Source organism: Carcharhinus amblyrhynchos, chromosome 28 (genome assembly GCF_965287045.1).
Source record: "Carcharhinus amblyrhynchos chromosome 28, sCarAmb.v2.hapA, whole genome shotgun sequence".
Lineage (NCBI taxonomy): Eukaryota > Metazoa > Chordata > Chondrichthyes > Carcharhiniformes > Carcharhinidae > Carcharhinus > Carcharhinus amblyrhynchos.
Window position 1 is genome coordinate 9,711,705 of NC_137351.1, and position 20,583 is coordinate 9,732,287.

The 20,583-nt window shown below is 37.3% G+C and overlaps 1 protein-coding gene across 8 annotated transcripts in view; it reads right to left on the reverse strand.

Annotated features, from left to right (window-relative positions):
• glceb (glucuronic acid epimerase b) overlaps nucleotides 1–20,056 on the reverse strand; it is a 99,361-nt gene extending 79,305 nt beyond the window's left edge. For 4 of the 8 annotated variants that reach the window (XM_080214112.1, XM_080214111.1, XM_080214105.1 and 1 more), the window contains exon 1: nucleotides 19,769–20,017. The gene's annotated coding sequence lies outside the window, so the exon portion shown is untranslated. Of the gene's footprint in view, nucleotides 1–19,761 lie in introns of all 8 variants that reach the window. The other 4 variants (XM_080214108.1, XM_080214107.1, XM_080214110.1 and 1 more) reach the window with 3 other exon arrangements.
• Nucleotides 20,057–20,583: the final 527 nt, after the last annotated feature.

A 20,583-nucleotide genomic window follows, 5' to 3' on the forward strand; every position in this document is an offset into this window, starting at 1 on the left:
ACAGCTTGTGCAAAACATTCTAAAGTAAAATGTCCTCTTCTGAATGCAAAGTAGACTAGATTAATTTATAAAACACTTGCAATGACACACTGGGCTCTAATCATGGTTAACAGCTGACTTTGAAGATGCAAAATAAAAAAAATTCCCCAATTACACAATGATGATCCAAACTAAGATAACAATAGTATCAGTTCAGAGTTAGAACTGGCATCAGTTTTATCTTCCACTTATTTTGGAGAGAAATGAAAAGGGGGGGCGAAGACTAAAAATTGGATTTGTTGACGTGGGCATTCCATGTAATTCCTTTTCATTTCTTGCTTTTACAAAAGGTACATTAAAAGGTATTGGAGCAGATTCATAAGCAGCCATTTAAAACACAATTACAGCAATCCAACAAATCTGAGCTTTACACAAAAACAAAATGCTGAAAAGGCAGGTCTGGCAGTTCTGATCTCTCTCCACACATGCTAATGTTTCAACTTTGGATGACTCTTCGTCAGAGCTTAATCCTGAGCTTTAATCGTACTTTCAATTCTGTAAATACAAGATGTCCTAATGTGTGAAATTTTGGCACAAATACTAGTAATTTTTTTTAAAACAGGAAACAAACTAGATTGGCTAGTAATTTCTATCAATGGACATTTTTCGATCAAAAAATCCTCAATAGCACTAAAAAAATGTATTAACAAAATGTATTACTAGAACAGCTAGAACAATGCCAAGGATGTCATTTTTTCAGCTGAAATGACTTGCTGGTCTCTTTCATAAGTGAGAAGTGTGACGCTGTATTGCGCATTCTGCATCCTCCACACTTCTCTAATTCCAACAAAAAAAAACAAACAAAATATTTTTACATTGGCTTAGTAAGGTAACCATAAACAGCCATAAAGATTATTTTAAAACAATTACTTTCTCACAGTATATAAAAGGTTACTGTCACTTACTATGTTGTCTCACCTATGCATACAAAAAGAAACATCCTTACGTTATAGTTTGTATTAAAACGCATGTAATGAGGAAAACTAGTGCCACTTTAATAAGGCTGTACAGATGAAGTTGAAAAAGAATACTTATGTTTTGGCACTTAAATATTTACACAAGAACGTGCAAGAGATTACACAAACACAAAAATACCAGGGCTCCTTTAAGAAAACTTTAAAAATCAGTTGTGGGTGAATTTTGAGAACGTTTTGGTTGTAACTTTGTTCTGCTAATTTCCATTTGAGCAGACTGGTGATAACTGTAGCTAGACAAGTTTAAACTTGCACCCATGCATATTGCAAGCACAGTATTGTTGTATTACTGATAAGAGATCAAGTAGCAAATCTACAGAAAAAACAAAATTCAATACATTATCTCAGTCTGTCATACTTGTTGATTTCAGAGCAGCAATACAGCAAAGTACCATTTTAGAAGGGCATCTGCAAAATGGCCTTGCTGTAATTGCTCAAAGATTGACCATATTTTGTCAAAAGATTGATGAAAGCTCACTTTTTGCAAAGAGCTATTTACTCAACAGGTATCCAACAACAGAGGGTGAAGAACGAATGATTTTAAAATCCCCTATGGAGCCTGTTAAAAACCAATGAAACATTTAACAAATAAAATTATATCCCGATATAAAAAGGTACATTTCTGGAAGGTTTTAGTAAAAACAGCAAAACGTTAAAGGAGTGAAATAAGAAAAAACATGAATGTAAAAGTCAAGCTATAACTTGAAGGTTAAAATCAGTATCTTTTCAGACCAGTTTCTGTAAATAACAAGATGTTTAATCATTCTGTCTATATGTGGGATATATTAGCTTGGATAGAGATTGGCTAACCAACAGAAAGCAAAGAGTGGGGATGAATGGGTCTCTTTCTGGTTGGCAAGCTGTAACTAGTAGTGTGCTACAGAGGTCAGTGCTCAGAGTCCAACTATTTACAATCTATATTAATAACTTGGATGCAAAGATAGCATGTACTATAGCCAAATTTGCAGACAACACTAAAACAGGTGTCAAAGTAAGCTGCATTGAAGAAAGAAGAAATTTACAATTGGATATGGATAGGTAGGTGAGTGGGCATAATTCAGCAGATGGAATTTAATATGGATAAGTGTGAGGTTATCTACTTTGGTCAGAGGAATAAAAAGGCAACTTATTAGATACTGGTGCAATTGCATTGGGCATTGGTGAGACCAATTAATGGCCAGAGGGCAGGTCCAATGTCCAATTAGGGATGGCAGGCATGCTCTTTAACAGGATGGCCAAAGGCCTTCCAGTTTCAAAGCAGCAGCATTAGTGAGAAGTTGTTTCAACTTTTTAACATTTTAAACAAAATTAGATTCAATAGATTCTACAAAAATGGCCCCAGATGGAGTTTCAGCCTGGTGTAGATGAGAGGGGTTTCCTTCTAAACATTTTGGACATTCTAGAATTAGATGACTTAGGTTTACGCTACAGGGTGGCAGATTTAAAACAGAAGGAGGAATTACTTTATTCAAAGGGTAGTGCATCTGTGGAATTCTGTAACCCAGAGCATAATGGGTACTGCAACACTAACAAATTTGAAGAGGGAGATAGTAGAAAGATGAAGGATTATGGGAAGCAGTCAGGAAGGTGGAGATGAGGCCAAGATTAGATCAGCCTTAATCATATTGAATGACAGAGCAGGCTTGAGGGGCTGAATTGCCTACAGCTGCTCCTAGTTATGTTATACTGAATGTTTCACAAGACAGTACATGTTTAAAACCATGACTAGTTTACCTCATTTTACTTGAATCAAGAAAAGCTTTAAATGAAAACAAAATGTGTTCAAGGAAATTTGAATTCTACATCTCTTTATTCAAAGTATTAAAAAAGTTTTTTTGAATAGAAAGACTGATAGAAAATTAATTCCATCAACTGACAAAATAATTATTTCTATGGGTGGTGTTCAGACAGAATCAAGAATTATTTACTGTGTCACATTTAAAAAGAAAAACAGGTTTAAGTTTGAAAGCATGATTAAGCTATAGCATTGAGGCTTACTCTTCCTCCAAATCAGCTGCATGTCTTAAGCCAACACATTCAGAATCCAAAACATAAATGACAATAACTCATTGGGATCAAGGCAGAATCACTTAATATACGTCTCCTGAACCAGCAAGGTTAAAGGTTAGGGTCAGAGGCAGGCTGACGCTCCATCCAGGCTGCTTTTGCAGAGGTCAATTAATCTGAATTAAAGATTTAAAGTTGAAGCACCCTCTTGCTTACTTTATCTTCCATTGTAGTCTGTTGCTTCTTTGAAACTGAAAGGCCCGGATTGGCCTGCCATCTCTAATTGGACATCCCAGTGCAGGTTTGAGGCAGGGGGGTGGCAGAGAGAGAGAGAGGGAGAGAGAGAGAGAGAGCAAAAAAGAGAGAGGGGGAGAGAGAAAAAAAAGAGAGGGAGAGAGGAAAAAAGAAAGAAAGAGAGGAGGGAGAAAAAAAAGAGAGAGGGAGAAAAAAAAAGGGAGTCACAGGCACGGCAAGTTGGAGACACAGAAGCAGCTGTTGCCTTTGTTTCATGCCCCAAATTCTGAAGTTCATTATAGGGTAGACATAGCTACATCCAGAAGATAACAACTTTAGATTGTTTACAGCAACTTTGTCACAGACTTCTTAGATGCATTACTGATAAAAATACAAGCATCAGCAGTAAAGCCAATTTTCAGACATCCAGTTTTTGATTCCTGTATTTTTTTTCACCTCAGAATGCTTAGCTTTTGGGGATGAGCAAATTACTATTATCAGGATGTTTAGTCACACAATAGAACACGAAGTAATTCATTAATCAGGCCTGGAGCCTGGAAAATGTTAGAAGGTCAGGTTGTTATTCCTTCTAACTTAAGATCTGTCTTTGTTCAATGTCACGTGCACTTATTTTGTTCTGTTCCAAGGTGCTTTTAGTTTTGCTCAAAGCTATTTGAAAAGAAGTCAACAGACACAAGAATACTCCATCTGAAAATACTACTTTAACATGGACCAATTTTAAAAAGGGACTGCTTGGACATATTTCAAACTAGGTGGCCATGACGTAGTACCTACTGACAGTGTCAACACGATGTTTCAAAATCAGAAACAAATTACTCAGTATTGTAAACATTTTTGGCACTTTTTTTTCAAATGCATTGCTACTACGAGAAAACTAAAATGCTCTCAACTGAACAGGAGGTAGATGTAAAAACTCTGGCCCTCTAGTCAAGTTAAGTTCAACTTACCCAATAAATTGTGGGCAGTACGTCAGGCATTTCCAGTAATAGTTAAAGGATTCCTTACCTCAAATCAGCTAAAATGCTTAGAGTCGAGGTGATACATTTTGCTCTTTAGACTATTTCAGAGTGCTCATGTTTGTGGCAGAATGTTTTAATCTTTTGAAAGGCTTCTGGCAGTGCAGTTTTTTAAATTATGAGGCTCTTTCTCAATGCCACTCTAGTAAACAGAATTTTTACAAATTTAAAAGGAACTGCCAGCCACCTTAATCCCAATCAGCAAGCTGTTTATGGAGACCAAATAAGTCAGCGAGAAGTTGACTTTTAAATCTTTAATTTGAAAAAAATTAGATTCAATGCTGCCAATGGATAACTCCTTCTCATAATAATGACCTTGGCAGAAAATGAGAAACAGTTTTCCCAAGCAGTTTTCACTGCAATGGATCCCCTGCCCATCAATGCTACCTGAAGGAGCAGAGATCAATTTTCTTCTTAGGCCCCATTTAAATTGGTAAAGTTTTAGATGTAATCTTGTTCTCCGTAGACAGCTTGCTGATTGGGACAATGATAAGTTCAGTGGACAGTGATTACTTCAAGGTGGTTGACCGTTCCTTAAAATCTATTGGGTTTCCCTGCAACTATATTTCTATTTACCAGAGTAGAACTGTGGGAAAGCGCCTCATGACTTAAAAAACTGGACTGCCAGAAATCCCTTCAGTGTATAACTGCCACAAGCAGTCTGAAATAGTCCAAAACAAAACAAGCAATATAGCTCCCCAAATTCTGCAACTGATTTGGCCAAGAAATCCTTCAAACATTACTAAAAATGCCTGATATGTACCGTTCTTGATTTGTGAATAAGTTGAGGAATATTTGAATAACCAGCTTCAAGCTAGGGGAGGTGATGGCCTAGTGATCTTGTCGTTAGAGTATTAATCCAGAAAATCAGCTGATGTTCTGGAGACCTGGGTTCGAATCCCACCATAGCAGCTGGTAGCATTTGAATTCAATAAAAAAATCTGGAATTAAGAATCAACTAATGATCATAAAATCATTGTTGACTGTCAGAAAAACCCATCTGGTCTTCAGGGAAGGAAATAAAAGAACAAAGAACAACACAGCACGGGAAACAGGCCCTTCGGCCCAACGAGCCCGCGCCGCCGTCCCACTATCTCAGTGACCTATTCATGATTTTAGTCTACGCCTAACGTGCGAGGATCAGGGAGGTCCAATTTAGGGACAATTTTAGTACCCAATCAATCAGCCTAAAAGCACATCTTTGGGGGATGTGGGAGGAAACCGGAGCACCCGGAGGAAACCCACGCAACCACGGGGAGAACGTGCAAACTCCCACAGACACAGGCCCAAATCCATGTGTCCGCACAGCAACAGAGATAGTCTCTGAGCTGTCATGTTGCCCTCGAGATGGTCCAGTTTAAGCACACTAACGACATGAAGCAATAGGCAACTCCCGAAGCAACATCCAAGAGCAGCCCACTACAACCTGCCGCCTGCATGCCCCTTGCTGGACTTAAATGCCTGTGGAGACAAAAAAATTCATTATTAAACAGGCAAAGACTAACATTCCTGAGGCAAAACGTATTCCCAAGCCTACAATGTTCAGTAAGGCCTACTATATCCCCCTATATGTAGCCCGCTCATATGGCTGTCTAAGTGACTCTTAAACAACCCTAGCGTGCCTGCTTCCACCACCTTACTCTGCCATCCTTATTTGGTCTGGCCTTTATGTGACTCTAAAACCACAACAATGTGGTTGACTCTCAACTGCCTTCTGAAATGGCCTAGCAAGACATTCGTTCAAAGACAACTAGAGATGGACAATAAATGCTGGTCCAGCCAGTGATGCACATGTCCCATGAATGAATTAAAAAAACTAACATAGTAAATGGGTTTGTTGTTCCAATGTCAGGTTTGTGTTTAGGGTGTCTATTGAGTATTTACTTCAGCACAAATGACAGAACAAACTAAACAGCTTCATAGTCTAAACTCCAGGTTCACAAAATAGAACAAAAAAAGCAAGAAAGAAGCACAAATAGAAATATAAAATGGTGCCAGCATGGTGCATGCTGCAAGACACTAAAGTGGTCTCAACCAATGACATCTTCACAGCAAATCTCCCATATCCACTAATGCTGGAATCTGAGAAGATGCATTTTCAATCTGGTTTTCATGGCTAATGGTCTTAGAGAATCAGATAGAATTAGTAGCAATCAAATGCAAACCTAAAAGGCCTGGGTTTCAAGAACAGTGTGGACACTCAACTGACACAAATTTAAAAGCTTCTGAAGTTGTCAGAGCTTTGTGGGCCAAAATATCTAGGTCTGAGAATTGTGTTCGACTGAAAGACTAGGGTTTGAACATCCAAACCTTAAAACCAAAAGCATGCATTAAAACACCTCAGCCCATATACTCAAGACTTTCACAAGATAAAAGAAAGCCCCTCAGGCCATTTGATCTCAGCCATCCAAAGTGCTAACCCAATTAACTTTCAGATGCAGCCTTGGATCAGATTTTTGAACGTGCCTGGTGCCTTGGCCTCAGAAAAAAAGCCAGCCTTCCCAGCAACTCATTCCAGCTTTAATTTTCAATTCCTTTTGCAGCAAAGCAACTGACTGGAACACTGCATTGTAATGATTATAAAATCTAGGATAAGCAAATCACTGAGAAAGTTGCACGCAGACCGTTATAACGGTCTCTGTACTTTAATAACATACGTGGCATATCTCACAGAACAGAAAATCTATTACACCAAGCCAACTTTGCTGTACTTCAACAACACTAATATACCAGTAACCCCAAATAATGCAAAACAGTTCAACGAATGTGCAATGTCTCACGTAGACTTTTATACAGATTGAACCTTTTTGCTTTCTTGAATATGCTCTAATTCCATAACGACAACAAGAATAGAACTACATGGAAAAGATTTTAAAAGGAAAAACTATAAGAAATAGTTGTATCACAAAACTTGATAAATGATACCTCAGGATGATAGCCTTAATGGGCTACAAAGTAAATTGATTTGTAGCTTTGACATATGGTAGTTCACCGATGAAAGACGGCCATTACACTACGAGTTGCAAATGAATTAGTGTCAGATAAAGAACACTTGGAATTTGACACTGGTGAGAAACAACTCATTCATTCCATTGCCATGTCCGATGTGGCAAAATCTTGAAAACTTCAGCATTTCTAGCATAGCAGATATTCACAGATGTTGACTGCCTTTTGTAGCACTAATTATCACCAATAACTTCAAATATTCAACAATCAATGTCACACACAAAAAAATGTGGCCATCATCACATTCAGCAAATTAAATAGAAAGCAAACAAAAAAGGCTTCTCAATAGCCAAAGGTCAGCGCTAACTAGGAGGCTGGACATGGTTTGATTGAGGAATAGGGAACATCACACAGAATTCAAACATTGCTCATATCCTCAAAGTCAACAAATGCTGTTGAAAACTAAATTTCCCTTTTTGTAACTCAAACTGAGAAACCAATGCCATTAGCAGTTTCCATCCACAATTTTCCTTCCCAATTTTTTTTGAATACCCACCCCTACCTTTCAGCTCCATGACTTGTTATGCCACTAAAAATCAAACTAAAAAAAATACTTTACCCTGTGGAAGTACAATTTGACAGCTGAGTCCTCACTTGCATTCCCCACGTCCCTTTGCTTGGCCACTCACTGGAAGCTAATCTTCTAGACATTGCTTTAGGTATATCCTTTCCTCTCAAAAAGTTCTATTTGCCATCTTCAAAAAACTGAATTCGACTCCTTCTTTTGACTACTACTTTTCTGATCAGTATAAAGTATTGTCCATTGTTTCACATATCAATCACTTTGTAAACACATGTCGTTTTCAAAGTTGATCTACGCAGGCTGGAGAAAATAAATACGAAAAGTATATGTAATACAGCCAATAATATAGGCAGCTGTACCAAATGGGCAAAAGCCATTTCATTGCGGAGTTTTGAACACAACCTTAAACTACAAATGCGGTACAGCAGTCCATACAAGCCATCTATTAAATTTAAAATGCTATTCCTTTGAAATGAGGGAATGTGGATATCAAGCTAGACTTACATTTTGGTACACAGTCTAACTCAAATTTCTGCTCAGCTCTATCCCTGATATCAAATTTGCAATATGACAGTTTAGTGCACATCAAAAAGGAAACGGATATAGCCTGCAAAGCAAATTCATTTCAGATTTATGCAATTCTAATGAAACCCAAGCGTAAACATCATCATCGGTGCTTCAACTGACAGAATTCCCAATTCTACCTCCTTAAAATTCTTCAACTGACAGCAAAAAGGAGATCTTGGGAAAAAAATTTACAGCCATGTGTTAAAGTTTTTTAAAGTTCAATTTGTACAAGTGCAAATTTTAATACCTGAATGCGGAATTATGGTTGAATTTCTGGTTACGAGTAGAAAACAATTAGCTATCATAATGTCCTTAATTTCAGGGTGCGTAAATTAGAAATCCGCAGACAGATTATAAAAAATACTTAATTGTTTTCCTTTGAGATGTCTTCTAGTGATTTGTCCCTAATCATTTCGCAGTTATCAAATCCTACATATACTTTTGCCCATGCATTAAATCTACAAAGAAAGGCCGGTCATTGGTGTCAATATAGAAAATCATCCTATGGCATTTGATAAGAACATTGTAAAACAAAATTTAACACTGACCTACACAAGGAAATATTAAGACAGATGATCAATGGTTTGATCAAGGGTAGATTTTAAGGAGGGTTTTAAAAGATAAATTCGAGGAATAAAAGCAGAGACGTTTGGGAATTTAGGGTCTTGGCAACTAAAGCACAACTGCCAATAGTGAGTCAATAAATAAATTTAATTCACAGGATTTGGGCATATTATCCATCCCTAATTACCCTTGAGAAGATGGTGGAAAGCTGCCTTCAACTGCTGCTGTGTAGTGAAGGTATTCCCATGTCACTGTTAGGCAGAATTCCAGGATTACATCCAGCATCGTTAAGAGAATGACAGCATATTTTCAAGTGAGGACGATGGGTGACCGGGAGGTAGTGGAATTCTCATGGACCTACCTCATTTGATCTTGCTCTTCTAGGTGTTAGAAGTCACAGGTTTGGGAGTGTTGTTATCAAGACGCCTTGGTAGATTATGACGTTCCCTATTCCTCAATCAAACTATGCAGGGCATCTTGTAGATGCTACACACTGTAGCCATGGAGTATCAGCCATGCATGGATTGAATGTGCTGGATGGGATGTCAGTCAAGCAAGCTGTTTTATGATGAATAGTGTCGATCTTCAAGTGCTGTTGGAAATGGACTCATTAAACCAAGAAGCACATTTTCCATTATGTTCCTGACTTAGACCACATAGATGACAAAGACACTTTGGGAAGTCAAGGGATGAGATTAAAAATTGGTATGTTCAAGAAGTCATAACTTAAGGATCACAGGTATCTCTGACGTGGCAGCCTAGGTCTGCAAGAGATTGGAAACATTAGCAGATGCAAGGAAAAAGGTGAGGGGGTGGTTCTGTGGTTGAATTAAAAACAAGATTGAGAATTCTGAAACTATGGTTTTGCTGAACCAAGAACAAATGTGGCTCAATGAATACAGGTAGGTAAATGGGGTCTCAAGTTAAGATTACTCAAGTTTACAAAAGACAGACCCTGGAATGTGTTGGAATAGTTAAGCAGAGCTAAGAGATGTGGGTTCCAGTAACAGACAACCTGAGGCACAGATTGTATTCAGCAATGTTACAGGGGTAAAAATAGAGTCTTCATAATTATATCAAAACATAGTTGGAATCCCAAAGATCAGCAATTTGGTTTAAGCCTCAGACAAATGCCTGGGCGAGGGATGTGTTGATGGCTAGGAAATGGAGTTTATAGCAGGGACCGCAAACAATGGCTTTAGCCTTCCTAATATGCCTAAAATAAAGCTGCCTGCTCCCAAAAATTATTCATTACAGCATTACAATTCTTTTCAGCTATAAAATATAATGCAGCAGATTTTACTACTGATCCAGGTTTCTAAAACATGATTTTACTGTTGCGCCCAATATTTAGTACTTTTACAGTCGTTGCATAACTTAAGCTTTCGTTTATATTATATAGTATTGAACAACTTTGCATTTAAATAGATATTAGCATTAGTGAATTGAACAGGTTTGTATCCCAGGTTAGCAACAGGCACATTGATAGATTAAATATTTATGAAGTAAAACTCCCTCTATTTCACCCCAATGTGATAAAAAAAATTACCCAATTGCATTATTTTTGTACTTTCCAGCCATCTGAATCATTTGAGTGGAGTTACCAGTTCAAGCTCAAACAAGGCTGCGAAAACATCAAGTCACATCATTCTATTCTTTCTGGTTGTATCATAGCTTGGTGTGGCTCCTGCTCTGCCCAAGACTGCAAAGAAATACGAAGGCTCATGAACGAAGTCCAGTCCATCATGCAAACCAGTCTCCCATCCACTGACTCTGTCTGCACTTTCTGCTGCCTCGGGAAAGCAGCCAGCATAATCAAGGACCCCCACGCACTCTGGACATACTCTCTTCCATCTTCTTCCATCAGAAAAAAGATACAAAAGTCTGAGGTCAGGTACCAAATGACTCAAGAACAGCTTCTTCCCTTCTGCCATCAGATTTTTGAATGGGTCTACCTTGCATTAAGTTGATCTTTCTCTACACCCTAGCTATGACTGTAACACTACATTCTGCACTCTCGCTTTTCTTTCTTTATGAATAGTATGCTTTGTCTGTATAGCATGCAAGAAACAATACTTTTCACTATATACTAATACATGTGACAATAATAAATCAAAATGTACGTTAGGATATTTCAAGTATGGAAAAGTTCCACTTTCTTCTCGGCAAATTGGAAAATAAATAGTTTATTCGGATTCAATTACATTGGCAATTGTAATGCTATTATGCACCACAGAATTTCATTTAAATGTCAGGTGTCCTTATAAATATGCAGAAGTCTTTCAAGGATATTCATCAGTATCTTGAACATTCATTATTTATTTGATCATATTCAAGACATGCACCAGAAGAGTCAACCACAAAACATCAACCACCAACATTACACTGAGAATCTTTGTCAAAAAAGCACCTTTGAAAGTTATTGTAAAAGTAGAAGATATCAAGTATCTAAAATGACCAGACCAATAAAACAAATATTTTTTGTTGAATTAGTAATTAAAATAAGGAATACATTATATATAGTCTTATTTTGCATTATTTAACAGGGAATTAGGCATTTGAAGATTTTTTTTAAAGCACGTGCAAAACAGGGGAATAAGCCAAATAGCTGTGTGAAAAATATTTTAAATAAATCAAATAATTGCAGAAGCAGTTAAACCCAAAAGATTAAATGCAAGAGGAGTCAAAGATCATATTTTGAAAGTTTTAAATGATCTCAAAATGAAAAAGTTTTTTTTTTAATTTTCAAATCAATCACCTATCAGAACAACCATTAGTTGCTCTGCTACTTTGCAGTCCCACAGTTCAACTCTGTAGTTGCACATATGTGCACGATTTCAGCACTGAAGGTCCAGAGATTGCAATACTGAACATTAAACTTTAAAATCCCTATCTACACTGTTGCTATTAATATCATTATATTTTGGTGACTTCTGTTCAAAATGAGGGATGTTAGCATTGGGAAACAAAACATTTCAGGCACTCATTGGTAATATCAAACAGTACAAAGCCAAATGCAACCTTATAGGATGTTTAAAAGATCTTTATATATGTGGTGACAGTGGTGTGCAACATGGTGTGGTAGTATGCACTTTCACATGCATAATCTGGAGCTATGAATAGTGATGGTAGAGATTCCAAATTTCTTTCTATCATAAGGCTGACAAGGAATCTTTCCCACTCTCTCAGCCTACAATTGGCATATGTTCTGTTTGGCTGTGTTATGAATGTGTCTTCCTTGATCTTGGGTGTGACTCAAATCTGGAGCTTCTCTTTCATTGGCAGGGGCACCACCCACTGCACCACGTTATACACACTCATCACAATGTGCTTCTATTACAATTTCACAAGAAAGGCAGTGACTTCACCTGAACAATCTGCACTTTACAGATCAGTCTTCTTTGAATTGCCAATTAGTTTTGCTCTGTAGGCTCATGCTCACAGAGAGAGGAGTTCACTTTACAGCACAGCAAATAGAAAATAATCCATTTGAATCCAGACTAGATCTCAATCTATTGCAGATTTGTTATAAAATCATTCTTCACACTTTTAACCTTTTCAGCTGAAACGTGCAAAAAGGGGTTTAGGAACACAGTTTCTAAGCAGAGCTGGAAAACTGTAGGTAATAACCTGTGCTCACTTTGTACAGGCTCACACTACTCATTGTTCCTTTTAGTCTCTTCAATACCAACCACGCAGTTGCAACACTGCCAAGGAATTTCAACTAGAACCAAAGTGCAGTCCTGCAAACATATCTAAACACAATACAGTGATTCAACCAAGCACATTAAAAAAACTGTTGTTTTATCTCTGAGATGTCATTATTTGAAAAGAAAAATATTTAATTGTACAGAGAAAATGTGTTTAAATGAAGAAGGAAAAAACAAGATCTGGAGAAACATGATTAATTAGATGGTGAAGACTTTTTTGGCATCAATTAAGCCGTCATAAAGGAGTTCAGACACAAGTGGTTTCTGAAATTCAGCAATTCTTTAAAACATATTGCATGTTCTCCATTCATTAACTGACAGTCTCACCCAGCCCAGCTGCACACTTAAAATTGAATCCATAAGTGTTCACTCATCATTCATGTGACTCCAAGTTAAATTTCAAATGTGACAAAGTATTTTGGCAAAACTATTTGCCTCCAACTCTACAGCATTCCACTTATTTCTCTAAATCTCCAACTGTGTAACCAGAAACCAGATTTCTCCCAAGCTGCTCTATCTTTACCCTATACATTTCTACAACCTAAAAGGTTGAAATCCACTATTTCAGTCCTGTTGGTCACTGATTCTTAGTGTCGTGTTTCAAATTCTTCCATGCCCTGCTGCAGCACTTCATCCCAGCTGCAACTCTTCACAACTGACACAGTGAGGTGTCAAATCCACCACCATGTAGTAGTAGCTTGTGGTCATCATAACTTTGTACAATTGTTTTCCTCATTCTCAACTTGTGACCTATTTTCAACACTTTTTTGTAAAAAGCTAAGAAAAGCATGTTTTACTGAGAACACCTTAAGCCATTTTTCTGTAAACTTCTTCCCTTACTTTCTGTTGCTTGGTCTCCACTGCTCCCTCTTGTAAAATGCTTTGAAACATTTAATTCCATGAAAAGCACCATATAAACAGAGTTTGTTCTAAATACCAAGTTTTATTTGGGCTATACCCTAAAATACCATCATTTGCAAAATTACCTAAATCAAGTGTTGTATCAGTTAATTTTTACCTTATTTTTCCAGTTGCACCATATTTTGTTTTACACATGAATTTTCTAGTAATTTGAATGACAAGGGTAATATCAACGTAGACATTATTACCCTGAACAGCACACTACAATGCACACAATGTACTAGTTTCATCTAAAGCAACTGAGGCAAACCAATTTCAAATGGAATGTATGCCAGAATGTGGCGACAAGGGAATTTTCACAGTAACTTCATTGCTGTGTTAATGTAAGCTAACTTGCAAAACTAATAAATAAACTTTAACAACTTTCTGGTGAAGAATGTTGCGCTTTTAAGCATTTAAGTAGCTCGTTGCATCAGCTAAATATCTAAAAATCAAGTGTGTGAGATTGTTAGCTATTAGTTCTAGATTGTGCAGAAGGACATAGATATCCAAACGCTTATTAAAAATGGTTTTCATTCCTCAATTGCCATTGTATCCGCCATAATATAGTTGAACTAACCCAAAGGTCGCTAAGCCCATTTCACTGGTACGACAGAGCTTGTTGGTGGTGGGGAGAAATATTACACTTTTCGGTTTGTGTCACCTGAATGCAACTCAAAGTTTAATTTTATAAATGCTGCCTGCATCACTGGGTTAACATTTGGCATGAAGTAACTATAAACCTTTATGAAGTAAAATTATCTAAATTGCTAGATGCATAGGCTGGATTTAAAAGCTAGTTTTCTTTCCCTATAGAACAGATATAAAAACTGACCTTTTCTATTTGAATGACTCATTATTTGTCAGCGTTAAATAGCCAAACACTCTAATAAATTTGAAAATTTGAGCAATTGTTTCTTTGTAATGAATTAAATGTTTCTCCATGAACATACAGCAGTATACTGCTGTGGTTTATAGAAAGAATTGATGAGCATCTACCAAGTGCCAGTGGGTCTTGCACACAGCTAAGAACTGCAATAAGGGCCTTTTTTTTTAAGTGAAATGCCCAATTGTTAGATATTTGATACTTCAGTAGCAGCCTCAAGTATTATCTTTATACATGCGATGCACATTAAATGCACCCTCCAACCTGTCAACCATTTTAATAAAATGGAACATTGCCATACAGTAAAAGTGACATTTGTTTTGAAAAGAATATCCCTAGATTCAATTTGTCTCAGGGCACTGCAAGGAAGTTTAACATTAAAATAATTTAAATATGCACAATTGTTAATGTAGCTCAAATTTAATCCTTTGCATACCAACCAGAAAATATTCCAGCCCCTGAATCCAAAATAGCTACAGATTTTTTTTTCCCACATGCTAAAGCAGATTGGAAGATCTTGCATGCTTGAGTGGATTGAATGCTTTTAAAGGTTCTTGGGTGGGTGGGTGGGTGGCAATAAGCACTGTTTCCACAGGTCAACTTAAAAAGCAGGTATGATCATGATAAACTTTGCTAAAGGGGACATTCCATACAAAAGCCTGCATATCATTCTGTTTCTTCATCATCTAACTTAATTCGCGTGCAAGTAACTAGTATTCAAAATGACAAGAGTTGGTTAACATAATTCACAGTGGATAGATACAAAAGGATAAACCAACAATATGCATTATCAGGAGGATCAGTATTATTTTGATTAGAATTCCAAAAATGAAGTATTGATCAGTTTTAACAAAGCTACAATTTTTGCTTTTAACTTTGTAATTGACTGAGAACAATCCTCATTCAAGTTTAACAGCAATGTTTCAACACAATTTATGATAGTCTGGTGAATACAATCGCTAGTAACTAACTGGGGTAGAATGCTCAAGCATTTATATCACTGTTCCTTCGTTGGAGCACTGTGGGTGTAAATACACCACATGGACTATAGCAATTTAAGACAACTCACAACCACATTCTCAAAAGCAATTAGGGACGGGCAATAAGCCAGCAACACCCACATTCCATGAACAAATTTTAAAAATTCTTCTTTTCTACCATTGTTCTCCAAAACATATATAATTACATAGTCCAGAAACAAAACTTAATGTGAGGTGAAGGGAACTGTTCTGGCTGCACGGGACAGGAATATCATAATTCCATTTAAAAGGGACACTTTTACAGTTGAAAAGTAATTTTTCACAAATGGGAATCATAATGGTGGAAATGAACATTTATTTAGATTCGAAGTCTGAAGACAAGTTCAGGGTCAAACTCAAGTGAGTGGAGTTAGAGGTGACATAATTAAAACAGTGTTTCATTGGTGCATGCAGAAGCCAAATCCATTCTTACAAGATAACTGCCGAGAGGCAGTATGGAAAGGGATAGAAGAATCGTGAGATAACTTGGAGATGGCGGTGGGAGCACTGAAACAAACATTTATGGTTGCAAGTTGGCTCCTCTAGAACTGTTAGGAATGAAACCAGTATTGCCAATGAGAATAAGCGGTTCAGTAAGAGCCAAATCCGGTACTTCACATGCTAGTGACAACAAAAATTCATTAGCAGTACTTAAAACCAGTAAGAAAAATGTACAGTATGGCAATGCAATATGCTTCAAAGTAACATTAAATCAAAAGTTGAAACCAAATATTAACATTTTCACAAAAATTATAAATAAAACCACAAGAAGCTTTAATTTATCAAGTTACTGCTGTTGGGCGCTATTTTCTAAATTACAATTATGTGCATCTTTTGATTAAGAGAAAGGATTAAGCAAAATGTTAAGCCTCCTCAGTATTACAATGACAATCTTTTGGGTCATAAAAAAAAACCAAAATAGTACAGGCTTCAGTTAACTCTGGATGTAATTGGATAAGCTAATTAAAAGACACACTGGAAAGAGCTAATTACTTTAAGAATTTGCACCAACAATCAATCGCCCATCCACAGAAGATTAAGGTAATCAAAAAGTAGTAATATTTCATAAAGCGTATGGATTCTCAAATGCTACCAAGTGCTCATTAACTGCAAGTGGCCCTATTTGCCTATTCAAAAAAAGTAAAGATCTCACTATTCAGGACAGTTCCTCGATAAAGGAAATGACTGGCTATTTAATTTCATTTGTTCATGGGGTGTAAGTGTCACTGCCAAGGCCAACATTTATTGCAATGTTTTCCAACAAGTCAGTGACTACGCCTCAAAATAATTTGCCATGAAACATTTCTTTGACATCCTGAGGGCATGAAGCTCACTGTATATATAACTTCAACTTCTTTATTTACAAAAACACTGACTTGCCACTTCACATTTGGGAACTTAATCAAGAAAGCACACTTTATCCTGGATTAAGGACTGATTCTATAATTTTTTACTAGGTTGAAAAAACAAAAAAAGCAGAGCTATTTCATTAATGTCTAATTAATGCAGAACAAAGGAAAAAAGGGAGTAATTAGTTTTGATTTTACACTAACTTCATTTTTTGAGACATTTAGAAAACTGCAAATGCCACAAAAGCATGGACTCACTAACAGTCTTATCTATTTCGAGCAGCAAATTAGGTGCTAAAACCTTTACGGAAAGCTAGGGAGACCTAGCTACCACCAGTCTACCTTGCGCCAAACTCTGACTGCTTAACGTAAGTTATCTGATATATACTCGGTTTTGAAGTGTTTAAAAGAAAGACGGGAGAGGAGTTGAATGTAGGGTATGGTAGCATTATGGTTACAGTAACAGATTAGCAACTTAGAGGTCACGAGTTGCAGCCCCGTAACAAAAATATTGCAACAATTTGTGCAAGCTTCAGCTGTAATGATCTGGCACTGGCACAAACTAGTGATTTGGCTCAATCTTCTTTGGGGAAAAGATCCCGCCACCGCTACGTGCAGATACAATTTCACAGGATATATACTAACATTTATTGCTCCAGTGTCGTGCACATCCAAAGAATAAATAACCAGAACAAAAATTCAAGGCACAGGTACCAACACACACATATTTATAACAACAATCTGTCCATGCAGGTGAGAGATTTATTTCCCTACCCACATTTCTAAGTTTATTTCCAGGCTTGGGTGAAGAAAAACATGTCCAAAACTAAGTTCCACAAAACCACAATAGGAGAAAGAAAATAGACAATGGCATTTCTTTTTGCCTCAGCTGCGCTTATAATTCCTTTATTTATAACCGCTCCCCCCCCCCCCCCCCCACACACACACACACACACACACACACACACAGTGAACATATGAAGCAACTACTTCAATAGGAGGAGGAAATTCCAAATAGTAACTGAAAATAATCAAGGCATAAAACAGTGAAGATAGATTGATAGGATGAATTTATACAGTTTGATTGAAATAACAGGAATGTATTAGCTCATTAATGCTACACCAGAAAAAAATTATATTGATTGCTTGGTTACTAGATTTGCATGCTCATATTATCCAAGCACAGCTTTCTAATTTCAATAAATTAACATTCATTTATACAAAAAGTGACACACATTTTAAACAGATGTTTGCAAAACCCCAATTATCACTACATTTATGAAATATACATAGTGGACAGAATGATTCATTCAACATTTGCCCATTCACATTATTCTGTTAACCAAGCACATTGGATGTTGGGTATTAGTTATGTAAAAATTGTGTCAGACAAACCACAACACAGTGAGGGTTGTAATGACCCAAACCATATCTCTCAAACCATGTAATTCATCCAGAGCTTCAGCCAGCTTTAAAAATATTAATTTCAAAAAGCATTCAAATGCTTATGGCAAATACCTTGTCTTCAAATAATCATGATGAGAATCCTTAAAATATGCTATATTGTGCTATTGCAGGATGAGAGAATACTGAAAAAAGATCAATGCACAACGTAATAGGTTAAACCTAAACTGACAACCTCCCTGTTGCATTGGTGTTAAGTGTAGTACTTGAAAAGATGAAACAAAATCACTTTCCCCACAGGAAGAATATGAATGAATACCTGATTATTTCTGAGTGCGAAATGGATAATAGTCTTTCTTTATCACCCATCTCTAAAGCAGAGGATGTAAACACCCATACTACATTCACAAATTTTAAAAAAACGTGGACCATTAAGGGTACCTTCAAATTTGATCCTTCTCCGATGATTGAGAATGCCTCCTTTACTAATCTATATCTCTATACTTCTCTAGCCATGAGGTTCTAAATTTAACTGAACAATCGTCATACAGATGATACTTCTCGTATCACGTTATAACTGCCCATTATCACTGTGCAAAAAGTATTATCCAGAGGCATATTTAGCAGCAATATACTACAAGAGAAAGTGCACTTAAGCAAATATGATTAAATGTTGTAAGGATAACCCTTTTGTGCATCACTCCTTACCAACACAAATTGCTCCCACAGCCAGTGAAAGCTGCAATCAACATGTATCACACCTTACCTTAATGCATTTCAAAAAGCATATTGCAAATCACAAGGTCAAATTGTTGAATTTGCTGTTTTTTGACATAGCTCAAATGACCACTGCGTAAAAATTTCACATTTAGTTCTGTATTACCAAAATCCAAATGGCTTTTAGCCAAAACTTAGATAATGTTATAATCACATAGGTCTTAATACACTATTGAGGTATAATCTATTTTAAACAAACCAAAGCAATGCAGTAGCTACTGCTAAGAGACACTGGCAGCAACTATTGAGGAGCACAACCTTTAAATTTGCCTGCAGTTACAAAACTGTTGGCATGAATATTGTGTATCTCCCATTATTAGCTAACATTTTCAAATCAGATTTGGTCACATTCCAGTTCAGCCTTTTGCCCATTTTAACTCTAATCTCAGAATAATTTTCAAAGGCTATCTGACAAGATAAAGTTATCTTCAAGTAAATGAATTATACTAGTCCACAGAACTTCCATTAACAAAACAAAAATCGCATTCTTGTGGCAATAGTTTCGATTTGCATACCTGTTACTCCCTCACTAAATGTCTGTGCCCGTCCAATAATTTGCAGCACATTTTGATATTCCACACGCACCATCTTCAAAAAAAATCTAACTCAACTGCACTAGGTGAACCAAGCAGCGCAGTTAACCCACCGCATTTTATGCATTAGAGGGAAATGGAAAGGAAAACATTACAAGAGGGCGCATTTTGAACTACTGATGTGCAAAGAAACTGATTTCAGTGGTTCATGACAACAGAAAAATTAACAAACCTCTTACATTTCAGTCCCACAGGGTAGGTCCAGTCATCACAACACTGATTTTGACACCGGTAGGTTTTTGTTGTACTTTTAAAAAACACACATACACACACACCCCTGGCATATTATTTCTATATAATAAACATGAAAAATTTGCACGATTGCAAGGGAGGGGGCAGATGGGTGTGGGAAAAGCCAAAATACTGCCAAAAACTCTGCATGCACACCTTTGTACCCGGTCGAAAAAGCAGACAGGAGAGAGAGAGGGAGACAGCCGCTCACCAACTACATCCCCGGGCAGGCAGACACCCGGAAGGGGGAGGGGTGAACGCAAAGGAAAGGAGGGGTTGGGTGCGGGACGCGCATGCGCATTCACGACTGATGATTGACGGCCGGACAGGCTAATCAGCGGTTACTGCGCGAACCCGCCCGCCGGCCCGCTCTAGCCAATAGGCGGCATCGCCGAAAGGGGCGGGGTCTCGCTCGCGCGCAGCCCACGGTGGCTGCGCGAGCTTCACCGGCCCGGAGGGCGACGATAAATACAACGAAATTAAAAAAAATGAATTAAATTTAAAAAAAACAGCCGCTTCCACTCGCACCGCCTACCTGCACTGAAGGTAATCCGTAAAAACGAACCCTTTCCTTGAAATTTGTTTTTTTAATCATGCTTTTTTTGTAAATAAAACGTTAACTCGCTCGTGAAACCGCGTTGTCTCCTCACTTTTTTCCACCCAGCTGTGTCGGAGAAGGCGCCCTGTGTGAAGAAAAGCCCGCGGGTTTTTCTCTTTTAGTTTTTGATATGAAAACGGCCGCGGCTCAACCTAACTTGAATAA